The sequence below is a fragment of the Acinonyx jubatus genome, chromosome B2, assembly GCF_027475565.1.
Source record: "Acinonyx jubatus isolate Ajub_Pintada_27869175 chromosome B2, VMU_Ajub_asm_v1.0, whole genome shotgun sequence".
NCBI classification, from domain to species: domain Eukaryota; kingdom Metazoa; phylum Chordata; class Mammalia; order Carnivora; family Felidae; genus Acinonyx; species Acinonyx jubatus.
In genome coordinates this window covers 127,287,264-127,305,893 of record NC_069385.1, presented here as the reverse complement: position 1 = coordinate 127,305,893, position 18,630 = coordinate 127,287,264, and the positions used below count along the sequence as shown (strand labels likewise).

Here is an 18,630-nt window from a genome sequence, read left to right as displayed (position 1 = left end):
TACTGTTGAATTAAACCACATTGTGTTTAGAGAAAAGCAGAGGTTTGTCTTCTTGTCTGGTTTCCTGAACAAAAGACCAGCTTTGTCTTCATGTGGCCAACAGCATGATAACCCCATTAGGACACAAAACACAGCACAGATTGCAAAATACAAAGCGCCTCTGCTTTCAGGTAGAATGATCACGTGTAGGCAGAGGGTAGTTCTACTGCCTGCCATGTCTGCCTACTACAGGGAATGGCTTCAACCTTGAAGAGAATCTGTCCGTAAGTACAGGGTGAGGAGATAGAGGGGAGGGAGGGGTGATTTGTGTGCTGCTAACATTCTCTAGGGTGTATGTTGGACAAAGTGTGATGAGGTCCAGGGATAGTTTCCTTCTCCATGGCCATGTCCAATCAAGTTTGGCATACCTTACGGAAGGATGCAGATGACATGCGGTATCTCTGTTTAGAATGAGGTTTAAGAAACTCAGCCATCAATCAGTGATCCTTCTGTGGCCATGTGTGAATCTAAAATCTTAGATGAGCAACTCCATACAAACAGTTAGGAACAATATCCTAAGTTATCTGGCTTCTTCTGAGTGTTTCCTGACCCCACATTTCAGCTTAGATGTTGCTGTCCAGCATCTGACAGCTGAATCAAACCTTCAAAGAATTCTTCAGTGGTGGGAAAGGTGTTTTGTTTTTATTTAAATTAGTTCTCTGTGCTGACAGCTCAGAGCCTGGAGCCTGCTTTGGATTCTGTGTCTCCCTTTCTCTCTGCCCCTCCCCCACTTGTGCTCTGTCTCTGTCTCTCTCTCTCTCTCTCTCTCAAAAATAAATAAAATATTTTTAAAATTTTTAAAAATAAATAAATAAACAAATTAGTTGTCAAACATTAGTTACCTGAAGCATTCACACAAAACTCCAGATTTCTAACTGGGGCTCCTGGGTGGCTTAGTTGGTTAAGCGTCTGACTCTTGGTTTAGGCTCAGGTCATGATCTCACAGTTTGTGAGTTTGAGCCCTGTGTCAGACTCTGCTCTGACAGCATTGAGCCTGCTTGGGATTCTCTCTCTCTTTCTGTCTCTCTCTCTCTGTCTCTGTCTCTCTCTCCTCTCTCTCTGCCTCTCCCCTGTTTGTGTGCTCTGTTACTCTCTCTCTCTCAAAATAAATAAATAAACTTAAAAAAAATGAAACTCCAGATTTCCAACTTCTCCTGAAAAATCAGAAGCTATGGCTACTCAGGTCCTGCAGTCTGTTGTCAGCTGGCTCTACGAATGGCTGTTCCTGGTAGCCATCTGGTCTTCAGTCTTCCACAGCCTCTCCCATCCCACTGAACCCATGCAACTTGCCTGCCTTGTGGCTGTAAGCATCAGCAGATGTGAGCCTTGGTTCACACAAGGGCCTACTCTGGGCACTGTCATCTGATGGGAGATGTGGGCTATGTTCCTGAAATCCACCTCATAAAGAAATTCTGTGAGGAGCCGGCTAATTTCTGGGAACTGCTCTCCTAGAATTTCAGCAAAGCATGTCAGACACACTCATGGCCTTCCTAATCCAAAGAAAGCTATTCCTTAGCTACAAATTGTGTGTACTTCTGATTACCACCCAGGTAATGTCTAGGCAAGGCAAGCATCTTTTGTGTGTAATTGTATTTGAGACTGTACTTATGTGCCAAGGCATTTGGCTGACTGACATGTGGTTGGCTCTAGTGTGGTCCCCAGTGAATTTAGGAACATGATTTAATGACTCATTTTCTTTTTTTTTTTTAATTTTTTTTCAACGTTTATTTATTTTTGGGACAGAGAGAGACAGAGCATGAACGGGGGAGGGGCAGAGAGAGAGGGAGACATAGAATTGGAAACAGGCTCCAGGCTCTGAGCCATCAGCCCAGAGCCTGACGCGGGGCTCGAACTCACGGACCGCGAGATCGTGACCTGGCTGAAGTCGGACGCTTAACCGACTGCGCCACCCAGGCGCCCCTGATGACTCATTTTCAAACTCACTGGCAATGAATGAGAATTGGTGGGGGTCGGAGGTGGGGAGCCAAAGCCAGTCAAGACCATCAAGACTTTTAGGCCAAAGCCATGGGATACCCTTTCCCATGGGAAGGTGAGGGAGGGAGCAAGAAGCAGTGGGAGACCTCAAGGAGAAAAGCAGAGAGAAGCAGTCAGGGGAGGGAACTTTGGGGGAGTCTTTTTGCAGCAATATTTCTTTATAGCAAAAGTTGCACACTGGTTATCCCCGAACTAAACTTGGCCTACACATGTGCTTTAGATGGCCTGCACAGTGTTTGTTTTACATTTGAGCTATCAAGATTATTGTGTAGGGGTACTTTGGTGGCTCAGTCAGTTAAGCATCCAACTCTTGGATTTGACTCAAGTCATGATCTCATGTTTTGTGAGTTAGAGCCCCATGTTGGGCTCTGCGTTGATAGCATGGAAGCTGCTTGGGATTCTATCTCTGTCTCTTCCTCTCTCCCTCCCCCCTCTCCCTCTCTCTCAAAATAAATAAACTTGAAAAAATAAAACCACTATTCATTGAAAAAATATATTGTGTAAATTTTAAAATACAGACTTTTAGGGTTTTTTGTGGAAAAAAATAGTCCCAGGCAAGATGTTGCAGATAGGCATTCCGGCAGGACAAAAAGCCTCTGTACTAAGTGAAGGCTAAGCCCTTGTAGAGAGTATGCTCTCTGACTCACTCAGCCCCCATGCACACAGTGACCCTGCCTGGCTCCCTTCAGTCATCCTCATGGCCTACCTGCTCCAGGCAAGCATGTGGGTTGAGACTCTGCTTTCCAACAGTGAAATCTGGAAAAAAACAAAACAAAACAAAACCCCAGACGTCACCCTGAATCTAATCCTGGCTGAGTCACCTAGTCCGCTGTAATGGTGGCCAAGTCACCTCAACAAACCTGAGCCTCTATTTTGTCATCTACACAATGGGGAGGTCCTACAGAAAAACCCAGGTCCTTCCCAGCTCCAACAGTTATGATCTGCATACCTGTAAACAACCAGGAAGGGGGGAATTATTTAAAACCCAAACTGACTGAGGTTGAATTTACCTTTGAAGGTGAGGGAAGGGTGTACCAGAGGGTAGTGAATGTCGGTGATCCTGTACCCCTCCTTGCAGAGACTGGGGTCGGGGGGAGGGGAGCAAGAAAGGGTTTGGCCCACTGGGTTTGTAGAGGGGATGCCTGGAACCCAGCTCAGGGGTGCAGGCCAGAGAGAGCCAAGTTTTTCTCAAAAAGAAGCTGGGAGAAACTGAGTTTGCAGAAATGGCTGAGGTCTAGAACAGCATGTGCCCAATACTCACTTCTCAGCTGTTTAGTGTGTTCGGAGTAACTTCCCTTCAGCTCCCACATTCAGGAAAGGCTTTATGTGAGTGGGGCGTTTTGTGGGAAATCAAGAAAGGAGCTGAGATCCTCTGGCTCCCTGGGTCCTCATAGTGCAATGTAGTAGGGGCTGTCACAGGTGGAGGGCAGTGGCAATCCATAATCGGAACGGATTCAGGGGAGCAGGTACGATGGGCAAGGTGGCAAGGAAAATGGGAGCCCCACCTCTACCCCACCTTCTCCTCTGCCCAGGAGGGCTTGGGAGGACACAGGGCTCCCTCTACAGCGGTGTGGAGTGGGACTGGAGCCTACTCATTTGAATCGCAGGGATAGGGTTCCTTCCCTGCAATCTGGGATACCACGTATGTGCATGGCATTCTGCATGTGTCCTTCCATGGACTCACATTTCTGACAAAGGGCTGACAGGGCACACCTCAAAGTCACTTCTCTTCTCACATGCAGAAATGGAAAGGAGTCAGACTCACTACTTCCTTTGCTTGGGGGTATCTCGAAGGAAAGACTCCCAGAGGCCAGAGCTGTGGGCTCCCTGGAAACCTTCCTTCCCAGGTGTGTCTCTGAGCTGACATGAGGCTGGAAGCGTCCGCAGGTCCTGCCTGGGAGCCTGCACACAGCTGCCGAGGGGCACACTGCAGGGCATTTGTCCACCGGCCATCATGCGGGAGTCCTATCCACATCTTTCCCTGCCTTTTCAGAACCCACAGAAGCCCTGTCTGTCAGTCCTTTGTGAGCATTTCTTTTTGGAAAGACCGTTCGAAGGGAAGAGACCCGTTATGGAGTGCGTGTGCCCTATTTTCACACTATCTCCTGCCACTCTCAAGGCCTAGTTCCCAGGGGCAAGAATTGTGTCATTTCCAGATAAAATGTGAATGTGCCCCAGGGGACATGAGGATGGGGTGTGTCAGGCTCTGCTGCTGCTGAGGCATTTGCTCCCACAGGACTTATCAGTGCCTCTCACTGGGGTTGAAGGCCTCACATGGCATGGCCCTGTTCCTCTCCCACTCAGGGCTATATCCAGGCTCTGTGGGCTAGGCCATGTCATAGAGCATTTTAGGACAACTATTTCTAGGCCACCTAAAGGAAGCCAGAAGAGTCATAATCAGACTCATTCATTCAAACAACATACCCCTTGAGCAACCTTTACCTGCTAGCTTCCGGGGAAAAGCAGTTAACATGAGGGAGGCAGTTCTTTCCCATATTGAGCTTACACTCCTGCAGGCCTTAAATGACTAATTAGACAATTTAGTATTTACAGCAGTCATGATTAGTGGTATAAGGAGGTACCAGAATATGAGAGAGCATATAAAAGGATGACCTAATTTTGGGGTTGTCAGTGAAGGCAGCTCTTTGGAGCTACAGTATTTCATTGAATCAAAAGTGTCACCAGTTGTAACACACTCCATTATTCTGTGTACACTAAGAAAGAAAAAGATGTTTCCAATTAAATATGACAGAAGACTTTCTTATAACTTATAATATTTATTTTATTTTTAATTTGACATAAAACTTTGTTACCTATCATTTTGTGCATAGCTAAGAGAGGAAATGTAAGCAAAATAGGTCCTTAATGAATTCTTAAAATGTCTTTATACTGAGTCCATTTCTTCCTAATCACCTTCAACTCAGAGTTTATGTCTCCTGGTTTCCACACATTCTCATCCTCTATGCCATTAAGAGCACTGGTGATGCGATATTTCTTCTTTTAAAGTTTTTTAAATGTTTATTTATTTGAGAGAGAGAGACAGAGAGAGACAGAGAGAGAGAGAGAGAGAGAGAGAGAACATGAGTGGGGGAGGGGCAGAGAGAGAGGGAGACACAGAATCTGAAGCAGGCTCCAGGCTCTGAGCTGTCAGCACAGAGCTGGAAACGGGGCTCCAACTCACAAATGGTGAGATCATGACTTGAGCCAAAGTCGGATGCTTAACTTACTGAGCCACCCAGGCACCCCCTGTGATGTGATATTTCTTAAAAGAATCTATAAAAGAACTAACAGCTATTGTTTCTGTGCTTTTAAGTCAAATTTGCAACAATGTAGAGCTGACATATTTTGAGTCCTGCTTGGGAAATGTTGCTAAGCATGTCCAATCCACCATTTCCTCCCTCCCATGACATAGCCACTTGATTCCACGCATAGCCAATGCACCCCAATTTTGGAGACATTAAAATGTGAAGGAATATGTGCTTTCAAACCAATGAAACATGGTAGTTTCTAAGATGAGATCTTATGGATGAGCAAGAACTAGCTATGCAAAAAAGGGATGGACAAGAGAGTATTCTGAAGGGAGGGAGACCACATGTAAAGGCTTGGAGATGAGAAAAGTGTGGTGCATGTGACTGACCCACAGAGTAGGGAGGAGATGACAAGGAATAAAGTTAAGTGATAGGTAGGGCTTGTCCTTACCTGTGCAAGTCCTTGCAAGCCATGCCAGGGACATGGAATTTCATCCTAAGAGCAATAGGAAGCCTTTGAAATGTTTGGGGCAAGAAGTGGGCACAGAAAGGTGAAAGGCAGATGCATTAGAGAGAATCTGTACAAGATATTTCCATCTGAAGTCTGGAAACTATATGTGAAAGGTCAAGCATAAGCCCTAGGAGTAGCCCCATGAGAGAGCAATGGTGGCTTTCTAATTGGAATTTGTGGCTGGATCCTGATTGGATAGGAGGTGGTGAAGGGGAGGGAGGGAGAAATCCAAGATGACTCCCAGATACCTCTTGTGAGTCAACAAACACTGCATCCGGGCCAAGTCTGGGGATGGAAATAACTAATTGGTTTTGGCCAACTTGCATCTGCAGAAGCTCCAAGACAGCCAACGACAGACAGTCCATAGACAGTAGGATATATGGATCTAGAGCTCATAGGCTGGGCATTTAGGCAGGAGAGGTGAATTTGAAAATCATCAGAACATGCCTGGCAGCTGCGGTGATGTGCATGCATGTGATTAGGGAGAGGGTGCAAAGTGAGACTTGGAAATGGCCAAGAGCTGAGTCTTGAGGAACTTCAAACTTTGGACTTGGGTGGTGGAGGGTAAGCTGTCAAAGGAGCCCAAGGAGGAAGAAGAGAAACCAGGACAGTGTATCACAGTGGCCAAGAGATGAGCATTGTCTGGGATGTCGCCTCCAGTGGTTCTTTAGAACTTGGGCATCTGCATACCTTCCTGCAGAGTATGGCTTCTTCCATATTGCCTCTGTCTTCAACATTTACCTCCTTTATAAAGTATTTTACTTTGAACAAGCTCGACTTAATTTGCCTTCACATAAAATATACACCTATTCATTATAACCTCTCCTGGCGGCCCTCAAGTGCACCCAACTTGCCCAACTTAAGCCCAACTCTCCAGCAAGCTCATCAGAGTCCTGTCGATGAAGTTGTTGAGTGCTTCTGAGAAGAGAGAAAGGAGAGAGAGGGCAAAAGGAAGAAGCAAAGGAGAAGAAGAAAGCCAATGTTTATTGAGCACCAACTCCGTACTGTCATTATGCTTGTCTAATACCAGCAAAATGGTGCAAATGAGTATCACTATCAGCAACTTAAAGGCTCAGAGAGGTTAAATAATTTGAGTTAAGTCACACGGGTAATATACTGTGTATATAGAGCCAAATCTCCAACTTACATCTATCTTCTCGAAAAATATGTTTTGAGGGGCAATCTTTTGTAGGAAGCTCATGTGTGTTTGTGAAATGCAAGCACATCAACTCTGAGGCAAAACCACCATAGTAAAGGGGAAGATTCCAGTGTGAAAAAGAAGTGGTAATAGTTGACAACAGAAGTCTAAACGTAACCCTGATGAATGACCTCCATGAATAATTTTGTTCTTTTTTCTTTTTTTAGTGATATTGGTGGGTTAGAGTTTAGTAGAGATATCTGTACTGTGATGGATATATTAGTGGCAATTACCAGTGAGAAGTCTCCTTCATGGGGTCTATTTTAATGGGAACACCATTTGAAGGAGTTAGCGGTGACAAACCTATTTATTTCTCTGCTTCACTTGTTAGCTCCTTTCAGCACAGTAGGAAACTACAATCTAATGTGGCCCAGATTCCCTTCAGAATAGCCAGGGTCTTCGTAATTCTCATTAAGGTGTCTCTGGGTAGAGTCTGAGGAAGGAAGAAGGCATGTATGAGAGCACCAATGAGCTGTAACCATCTCTTTTGCCTGGAGGAAGCGCTGCTCTGTGATAAATACTCAAGAAATTAACAAATAGGGGTGCCTGGGTGGCTCAGTCTGTTGACTGTCCGACTCCAGCTCAGGTGATGATCCCCCAGTTTGTGGGTTCAAGCCCCGCAGCAGGCTCTGTGGTGACAGCTCAGAGCCTGGAGCCTGCTTCAGATTCTATGTCGCCCTCTCTCTCTGCCCATCCCCCCTCATTCTCTCTCTTTCTCTCTCTCTCAAAAATAAATAAACATTTAAAAATTTTTAAAGAAATTAACAAATAACTAATGTTCCTAAAATTAACCTAAGGGGGAGTGGGGGAAACCCAGGTAGCCAAGAAGAGCTGCAGTGCAGAGACATGGTGGCCTGTGGAGCCTCCCCTGACCATCCAGCAGGTCCTGAAATGTGGTGAACCCCGGCTTGTCTGCTACCAGGATGGACCGCAGCGGCCTCCTGCCCTTCCAGCTCTGGTGCCCCTGGCCCTTTGGCACCTACTCCCAGAACCAGCCACTCCCACCTGCCGCAGCCCTCAAGCCATCAGCCTGCCCAGAGCCGGGGGGTTGAGCCAGACCACAGGCCTGCCCGCTCAGAGAACACCCCACCCACCTTGGCCACTGACGCCCCTGCCTCCCAGCCTGCCCCGCTCCTCTCCGCAGCAGCTGCTGGCGATGAGGGGCGAGTCCTGCTGGACACGTGGTACATTATCAAGCCCGGGAATACAAAGGAGAAAGTGACCTTCTTTGTGGCCCACCAGTGTGGTGGGGACAGCCGGGCCAGCTCCATGAAGGTCAAGGGGCACTGGGGCAGTGACAGCTCCAAGGCCAAGCGGAGGAGGCGCTGTCTTCAGCCTACTAAGGCTCCACCGCACCCAGGGGGCCTAGAGGGCCCCCTGCCACTGAAGGGGCCCAGACTCAGCTGGTGAGGATGTAGACCTGCTCTCTGTGGCCAAGATGGTGGCCCTGGTGGAACAGCGGGCCGCCCTGGCCCTACAGAACTACCCATGCCCTGGCACCCCAGCGCCTATGGTCTCCGTGTCGGTTGAGCAGGGTGGGCCTGCCAAAGGTCTGGGGTCCAAACGGAGGTCTGGTGGCGGGGACTGCAGCCGCATAGCTGAGGCAGTGGCCCACTTTGAGGCCCAGCGGGACAGCCCTCCAGCCAAAGGCCTCTGCAAAGAGGAGCGGCCTGGGCCCGGCCCAGGGGAGGTGCGCATCGCCTTTCGTATCTCCAACGGCCGAGAGCCTCAGGCTCCCGATGACAGCTTGCCCAACGGGAGCAGCAGCTGGCCAGTTGTGCCTACCCTGGCAGCCCAGGCCCCGGGGCCTGAGCCAAGGACAAGATCACTAGTGACCTGTACCAGCTCATCAGCCCCTCTCGGGATGTCCTGCCCAGCAATGTGGAGTTCCTTCTTGGCTCGGGCGGATGAAGCCAGCGAGGGGGAGACCACGGTCCCTGCCAGGCCTGAGGACATTCCCCCGGCGCCCCCTCCAGCCCCTGCCCAGGACTGCGGCGCGTCAGGCTTCCACGTGGACGTGGTAGTGACGGGTGTGGACGAGTGCATCTTCTTTGGCAAGGATGGCACCAAGAATGTGAAAGAGGAGACGGTGTGCCTGACGGTCAGCCCCGAGGAGCCGCCCCCACCCGACTCTTCTTCCTCCAGTCCCGGCGTCGGGATGGGCCCCCCGAGTTGCCCCCAGCCGACTTCCCCGCCACCGCTGGACGACGCTGAGGGGACAGCGGACACCTCCCTGTGCCGCCTGTATCGGCACGTGTCACACGACTTCCTGGAGATCCGCTTCAAGATCCAGCAGCTGCTGGAGCCGCCGCAGTACATGCTGCTGCTGCCCGAGCAGGTGCTGGTGAAGGTCTTCAGCTTCCTGCCCACGCGGGCCCTGGCGGCCCTCAAGTGCACCTGCCACCACCTCAAGGGCATCATTGAGGCGTTTGGTGTGCGGGCCACAGACTCGCGCTGGAGCCGCGACCCCCTGTATCGCTATGACCCTTGGAAGCAGTGCCGCAAGAGATACGAGAAGGGTGACCTGTTGCTGTGCAGCTAGCACCTGAAGCCCTACCACCACGACCTGCCTTACGGACGTTCCTACTGGGTGTGCTGCCGCCGAGCGGACCGCAAGACGCTTGGCTGCCGCCTAGGTCTGCAGGATAACAACTGGGTGCTGCCCTGCAATGGGCAGGGAGGAAGGGAGGTGAAGCCGGGGGAGGTTTGTGAGGGGGAGCCCACTGTGTCCACCCCTCCCCCCCCCGCCCCTGGGAGCCCAGGGCCAAGACTGGGTCACCCTCCAGGCGGTATTGATCCCCTTCCAGAACTGAGATGGGGTTCAGGGGGATGATTGAGAAGGCACTCTAGTCTTCAGACACGGGGCCTGTGGATCCCTCAAGTAGGGTGGTTTTTATCAGCATTTCAATTTCTTCTCCATTCAGCCCCAACACCCTCCTTGCCACTCTACACCCCAGGGACCCACCAGCAGGGAGCAGACGGGAGCTAATTTTGGTACTACTTAAAGGTTCCCCCATTCTGGCCCCCTTCTGCTGCCCACCCCCCCCCCCAACACACACACAACCCATGCCAGCCAGTTCTTTGTCTCTGGAGCTGTGTTCTCCCAAGAGGATGTAGCATGCAAAGTCAGTATCTCTCCTGACTTGCAACACCAGGGCTTACCTCCTCTTTAGGAATTGGGGGCCATCAGATCACAGATCAGATGTGGCACTTTTCACAGCAACCTACCATTTCTAGACCTTTTCCCCATTAAAAACAATAAAAAAAGAAAAATTCCTGTTTTCTCCTTAACCTAAAGCTACCAGTCTCTTCAGAAAATAAAGCTGAAATATAAAAATTCCCTATCTCCCATTATTTAAACTGTTTCCATTGCTTCTCTACGCCCCACCCCACCCCCCCAAAAAAGCTGTGAAGCCCTTTGCCTAGCTCTTGACAGTGTGGGGGCCGGTGGGCAGGGACTGTGGGTTTGGATTTCTGGATTGTTTTTCCTTACATTCTGGGTATTTGTTCAGGCATTGGGGTCTCTCCAGCCCCAGCCACATGAGTTTCTTTAGAATCCTTTGGACACCTAAAACCTTGATTTTTCAGGCAGTTTGCCCTGGGGTATTTTCGTTCAGGGTTTTTTTTGTTTTGTTTTTGGTTTTTGGTTTTGGTTTTGGTTTTTTATCCTTGTGGTTCTGGAAGCTTCTGGTGTGTGTCATCTGACCAGTTTTGAATTGGTCCTTTCTATAAAGTCAATATTTATAAGGCAAAAAAAAAAAAAAATTTAACCTAAGGGGACCAACCCTGGTCTCTCTAGCCCAGACAACATGGCAAAGTGTGAGAGCAGATAGTGGTTGTGATCCATGAGGCTGTTTCCACAGCAGGGCAGGTAGCTGCTTTGGTCACATGTGCAGGGCAGAGGGAAGTAGCAAGGTGGTGGTTGCTTCACCCTGTTTCTTGGACATACAGATAATCATTACTGGCAGTTTCATCTTGATTCTCAAAGACAGAATCTGTGACAAAGAAGCTTAGTTCTGTACAATCATGGTGGGCAAGGTTGCTGTCAGTATCAGAAATGCACATTTGTTTGTGGTACCTCAGCACCACATAATTAAGGAGGCCGAAACTATAGAGATTCTTGTGTCCATGTTCAATAGAGGCTCTTTTGGATGGGAAACTTCTTAGGTGAGCGTGAGGGTATAGAATAAAACAGAAGCAGGAATCACCTGAAAAGTATCCTATGTCTTCCTGGGGAAGACACACTTCAGGTGATTCCTCTCCTTTCCCTTCCTCACCCCTGTCTCTCCAACAAATCCAGATGTGAACATCAAGAAAGTAGATGAACAGGAGAAGCTGGTGACCCACTAGAACGACAGCCAAACAGTGTCAACTGGACTTCCTTTTTGCCAAATAACTTGAAAATCTGATGAGAGTACTAAAGTACAGCACTAAATGGTTACTAAGCTGGTTTTTTCTTCCTGGGTTCACAATTATACCACATTTCCCAGAGACCTTAGAGTTGGAGGGAGCCATGTGACATACTCTTGCCAATGGAAACTGAGCAGAAGGGATGTGCCCTGGCAGGCAGTGAAGAGGTGATGTGCCTTCTCAATCTTTCTCTGCATTGGCCTTTGTCGACTGGTGAGTGGATATGAGGAAACTCAAGGCCACATGTTAAAGATGGCTGTGCCTCAGCACAGAAGAAAATTGGTTCCCTGAATGGCTATGTGGAACAGAGCTCACTGACCACATCAAACTATGACAAAAACAAGCAATAAACTTTTATTATACCAAATCACTGAGATTTTGAGGATCGTCTGTTACAGCAGTCACCATTAACGGATACAGCTACACAGCCCAGGATTATGGATCTTTGCAGTAAGCCTCCTTCTTCCTTACCTCCTGAAGTCTCTAACGGCTTTGCAAAAATCAGGGTTGTGTTTTTGTCCTTTGCTTTTTAGTTCTTACTGCATTTGTTCAGGGACAAAGCATTTTTTGAAACAATTTTTAATGGAAACTCAATAAAAAGACCTCAAACCAATGTAGCAACTTGGTAATTAATCATTCAAAATGAAGCATTGGAGTTCAAGGCCTGATGTGCTATTCAAATAAAATTATGAATATTTGTTCCAAAAATCCAGCTAACATTTTGGGGGGGAGGGGGAAGCATGCCTTGTTTTCTGTTCTGAGCCTGTTTTTGGCTCTTGATCTGTCCAACACTCTGTACCAGCTCTTCGGAATGTGTGCCTCATGTGTCCTTTTCTGATGAAATGTCATGAGCTGGCCTTTGACATTCAGCATTTCCCAAACTTGGCACCAAGAGGTTTTGCCTTTGTTCACTGTAACACAATTGTTGTCTTTTCCCCAAAGTGGGATTTCTGATTCTCTTCTCTGAATCCTGAAAATGGATTTTCCTCACTGCTCTTACCTTGATTTTGAGTTGTGGGCCTGAAGGTAGTATCATAGGAACCATCAAAGCAGTTAGAAATCAGAAAAGATGAAAGTACAGAGACCTGTATCTGGTGAGTTCCTGCCACAGTGGCTTGACTCAGCTTTCCTCCAGTCTTGAAAACTTCTTCATTCTTCTCCCTGTCTCTCTAAATCCTGCTAATGCTTCAAGGTCTGGCTCAGTGTAAGGTTTATAAGACTTCCCACATGGACCCTCACTAGGTTAAACTTTTTTTTTTTAAACATTTTCAATTTTTTTTTAACGTTTATTTATTTTTGAGACAGAGAGAGACAGAGCATGAACGGGGAGGGTCAGAGAGAGGGAGACACAGAATCCGAAACAGGCTCCAGGCTCTGAGCTGTCCGCACAGAGCCCGACACGGGGCTTGAACTCACGGACCACGAGATCATGACCTGAGCCGAAGTCTGTCGCTTAACCACTGAGCCACCCAGGCGCCCCTAGGTTAAACTTTTCAAGAGCACAAAGAACACGTTTGGTTTTGTTCATAATTTCCCCAGCATATACTGCTCTGACTGCCATTTGCCACATGTTTTTAAAATATATGCTGAATGCATTGATGACTTGGAATAAATGGATGAATTTTAGGTCCTCTGCCCATCTCAAGTAACTGAATTACCAGGAAGAATGGAAAGGAAGAGACACTCATTCTTCTCCAAACACACATTATCTACACGACATCATTTAGCAAGTAAGTGCATTTAATGCTCATTTTGACAGTACACAGAACCAGCAGCATTTGCTTTATGCACTTTGACAACATTTCTAACTTATCTGGGGGGGGGGATAATAATCACAAATGACAGTGTCCATGACAACCTCCAACCCAAACCATAAAATAGATCATTGTGTTCTTGCATTAAAAAACATTGAGATATGATAAACTTTTCATTTTATTTCTCATGTTTTATTTTTTTAATAGAAATATCCATTGACCTACATGGCATTCTTTGAAGAATATACAATGCTGGGTGTGATAAAATATTGCTCCTCTCCTCCAAAAATGTCTATGTCTTAATCTCCAGAACCTGTGGATTTGTTATGTTCCATGATAAGGAAGAATGCAGGTTGCTGATGGAATTAAGGATGTTAATCAGCTGACCGTAAAATATAGGAGATTATCCTTTATTATTCAGGCAGCCCAATGTAATCACAAGGGTCCTTTAAATGTAGAAGAAGGAAGCATAAAAGTTATTGTCCTAGTGATGCAGGGTGGGAAAGAATTGACTGCCATTGCTGGCTTTGAAGACAGAGGGGACTGTGGAATGTGAGCAGCTTCTATAAGTCAGTAAAGGAAAGAAAATAGATTCCCTCCTAGAGTCTTCAGAAGGAATGGATTTTAGTGCACTGGGACCCATTTTGGAACTCTGATCTCCAGAACTATGAGACAGTACAGGCATACCTTAGAGATATTGGTTCAGTTCCACACCACTGCAAAAAAGCAAATATTGCAATAAAGCAAGTAAAATGAATTTTTTGGCTTCCCAGTGTATATAAAAGTTATGATTACCCTGTACTGTAGTACATTGAGTGTGCAATAGCATTGTCTAAAAAGAAATATACATACCTGAATTTAAAAATACTTCATTGCTAACAAATTGCTAACCATCATTTGAGCTTTCAGCGAGTCCTAACTGCTGATCACAGATCACCATAACAAATATAATAATATGAAAAAGTTTGAAATTTTGTGAGAATTACCAAAATGTGACAAAGAGATAGAAATTGAGCAGATGCTGTTGGAAAAATGGCACTGATAGGCCTACTTGATGGAGGGTTGCCACAAACCTTCAGTTTGTAAAAAAATAAAATGCTGTATCTGTGAAGCACTGGAAAACAAAGCACAATAAAATAAGCCACTGAGTTTGTGGTACTTTGTTATAGCAGCAATAGGAGACTAATATACTGAGATTCTAAACAAAACAGAGGAGAAGGGGTACAGATGCATTTTACAACTTAGCAAAAAAAGATACAACAAAAGCATTTATTTTTCTCATTTTGTCCATTTGGGCTTATTTTTTCTCTCCAAACATTCACCACCGGCAGAGACTAAGACATATGCTCTTTCAGTATTCAACACAGGGCAATACAACACCAATAGAAGGTGGCCAGAAACAACTATTGGTTAAAAATATACAGTGGATGGCAAACACATTCTGTTATTCAGTAAAGTGGAACTAATTTGGTGTTTTTCCAGGAACTTTTTGGTGATAAAGGGAAAGCTCACAACTCGAAATAAAATTATAACATACGGATGCTCTCCTATTGTCGGGAGGTTTGAAGACACTAGATCTTGGAAGAAACAGGCAGATCTCCATGGCAGGAAGGACAGGGCTTGGGTGGAAAATGCCCTTGACAGGGCATCCCATTAATATCCAGCTCTTCAATGACCTGGTCTTTAGCAGAGATGATAATAGGTAACTGTGTCTGACAGATGTGAGTTTCTGCTCATCCTCTCTCCCATTTGCAAGGGACATGTCTAGGAACAGAGGAATATCAGAAGGCGGGGAGGGAAGGGAGAGGGAAAAGAGGTGATGAGCCTGGACTATTTTAAACTTTAGTAATTGGTGCCAGAATGGTTAAGAGTAGGCATGCATTTTATATAATACCCAGACCTAAAAGAGATTATTTTCCAAAGGGAGAAAGAATTATTAGCAAACCCAGGGTTTCATGAAAACATGAAAAAGTTTCACTGGTCTTTCCAAGCATTAGTTCATAAACCCAGGCCGTTTTTCTGAAATGAAAGCTATAGACAACTCAAACACATTTCTGGGCACTTATCTGTTAATAACATGAATGTTAGATACCACCTGGGTTTGCTGGAAGGATTAACTGAATTCATATTTTTTAACTGTTTAAACAGTGCCAGGCACATGGTAAGAAATGTGGAGGTGTTGCTGACCATTATTGTTAAATCAAAGTAAACCACCTTATTTAGAATAATGAATCAAAAATAGAATGTGACCCTTTCAATCTATGCAATCACATACAGAATTTAAGTCATGATTTGGTGGTGGATCCACCACCAGATTTGTGTGGTTTCCCAGTCCAAGAGAAATAAAAGGAGCTAAGTAAGCTGAGTTCCTCATACAGGTAAGACCACACCAGGGGGAGAGGGAGCATGTGACCATTGGGCCAATCTCACTGAGCTCCAGCACTAGTGATGTCACAACAGGAAGCCGCATGGCTTCAGTGTGACTCTCCATGCATCTGTATGTACATTCTGCACAAGCTCCAGTCCTGATAAATATCTGTTGATTGAGTGAATGAGCTGGACAGGCCACACACACACACACACACACACACACACACTGAGCCTCCATAGCCCATTCTATAAAATAAAAAGAATGCATTTCGATAATTTTTAAAGACCACCCCATTGCCTTCTTAATAAAATTTTTTAAAGAATCAATAATCTTAAAAAAGAAAGATATTGAAAAATAATAAGGGAATCTGCGCTTATAAAACAAAAGCAAATTTAAACAAGTTTACCAGCACCTGTTCCTTTCTCAACTGCCTTTTCCTTTAGCTCTCAGACTTTGGGGGAGATCACATGACAATAGTGATGTATTAAAAAAAACGGTTATAACTGCAGTTGTAACTGGCTGGCTCAGTCGGTAGAGCATGTGACTCTTGATCTCTGAGTCGTGAATGAATTCAAGCCCCACATACTTACTTGATCAATCAATAAATCAATTAATTAAAATTTTAAAAAATGTTATAACTATTTTAGGTTGGGTTCTCTGGAAACAGATATGAGGTAGAGATTGGCATGTAGGGAGTATTTTGTGGAGTGGTCTCAGGGTCAACTTGAGGGTTGACCTTAGTGTCAATCCCAAGGGGATAAAGAAAGCAGGGTGACAGTGGCACCTAGGTGTCTCAGTTCATTAAGCATCTGACTTCGGCTCAGGCCATGATCTCACGGTTTGTGATTTTGAGCCCTACGTCGGGCTCTGTGCTGATAGTTCAGAGCCTGGAGACTGTTTCAGATTCTGTGTCTCCACTCTCTGCCTCTCTTCTGCTTGTGCTCGCTCGCTCTCTCTCTCTTTCAAAAATATATAAATATTTTTTAAAAATTAAAAAAAAAGAAAGCGGGGTTAGAGAGAGAGGGATGGGGGTTGAATGCCTTGCAGTCACAACAGAGGCTTCAGTCAGTCCCATGATGAGTTCTGACATGGTCCTTCAGAGCTGTCCCAGCTCGAAGCAAGCAGGCTATGCACTCACATTTCCCTGACTTCCTGCCCCTTTGGCCAATCATTGACCAGTCTTTGGAGCTGACTGCCCATGAGGAGAAAGGGAAGCAGCCATGGGGGAGGTGGCTACCTTTGGTTGAGGGTACTTCCAGGGAGGGACGCAGCACCCACACCACAGGAACTGGGAGAATGAGAGCCTCAGTCTTTGTGTTAGTTATCTGTTGCACAGAAACAAATCACCACTTAGAGTTTTAAAATAGCACATATTTATTATCTCATCATTTCCATGGAGTAGGAGTTTGGACATGGCTTAACTGGGTCCTTGGTCAGGGTCTTACAGGCTGTAGTCAACGTGTTGATTGGGTTGTGTTTTCATCTGAAGCTCCACTAAGGAAGAATCCATTTCCAAGATTATTCAAATTATTGGCAGAACTCATTTCCTTGCGGCTGTATGACTGCAGGCCTGGGTTTTTGCTGGCTATTGCCTGCTGGCCACTTTCACACCCTAGAAGTTATCCATATTCTTTGCCACATGGGCTTTTCTAACATAGCCAATGACTTCATGAAGCCTTCAGGAAGAGTCTTTCACTTGCAGACACTGTCAGTGTCTATTTCAAGTGCATTCAACTGATTAACTCAGGCTCACTCTTTTGATTGACTCAGAATCAACTGACTTGGGACCTTAATTACATCTCACAATCCCTTTACTACTGCTAATTTCTATGGACTAGAAGCACACTACAGGTCCCATCCAGGAGAGCTGGGGAGGGGAGGAGAGATTACATAAGGCATGAACATCAGGGGGTAAGAATCGTGGAGGCCATCTTGGGATCTGTCTGCCATTGTCCTGAAGGGGAAATCTGGTTGTATGCTATAGATCCACTATAATAAACATAAAATCTGGTAAACAAGATTCTTCAAGTGCCAAGTGATTTTAGGCTGACCCATTTTGCAGGCAGCTTTAAATTTGGGGGGATTTTAACAGCCAACAGAGATAGTGTCAAGGTCTTCATGGTGGCAGGGGACAATACCACCTAAAACCTAAATATGTAGCTCTCAATGGGCAAGTTTCAAAGGGGTGGATGTTAGCACAGCCCTTTGCACATAGTGAGATTTCATAAATGACAGTTGAATGAAATTCAGTGGGATAGAGAGCAGCATTTTATGCTGCAAGGGAGTTGTGAGTCTCCTCAGTCTGAATCTTCTGCTGAATGTCTAACCATTCATAAGTGGCCAGACTGTCAGGGAAAATAATGGCTAAGTTTGACTGCCTGTAAAAGTCCATAGAAAAGTGCTTCTTTTGCCAAGTGAAAATACCAAGGGGAAAAAAAAGTCTTTCCTAAACTATAGAAATTCACCTTTATTTAAAAAAATTGAAAATATGAAAAAATTGAAAATTGAAAAAAAAATATGAAGCCTGTATTACTTTGATTCCTAAACCAGACAGAGACCCAGTAAAAAAAGAGAACTACAGGCCAATATCCCTGATGAATATGGATGCAAAAATTCTCAATAAGATACTAGCAAATCGAATTCAACAGCATATAAAAAGAATTATTCACCATGACCAAGTGGGATTCATTCCTGGGATGCAGGGCTGGTTCAACATTCGCAAATCAATCAACGTGATACATCACATTAACAAAAAAAAAGAGAAGAACCATATGATCCTGTCAATCGATGCAGAAAAGGCCTTTGACAAAATCCAGCACCCTTTCTTAATAAAAACCCTTGAGAAAGTCGGGATAGAAGGAACATACTTAAAGATCATAAAAGCCATTTATGAAAAGCCCACAGCTAACATCATCCTCAATGGGGAAAAACTGAAAGCTTTTTCCCTGAGATCAGGAACACGACAGGGATGCCCATTCTCACCACTGTTGTTTAACATAGTGCTGGAAGTTCTAGCATCAGCAATCAGACAACAAAGGGAAATCAAAGGCATCAAAATTGGCAAAGATGAAGTCAAGCTTTCGCTTTTTGCAGATGACATGATA

General features: G+C 45.6%; 1 pseudogene; it reads left to right on the top strand.

Annotated features, from left to right (window-relative positions):
* The first annotated feature begins 7,914 nt into the window (after nt 1–7,914).
* On the top strand, nt 7,915–13,711 carry LOC113593900 (F-box only protein 46-like; annotated as a pseudogene).
* Nucleotides 13,712–18,630: the final 4,919 nt, after the last annotated feature.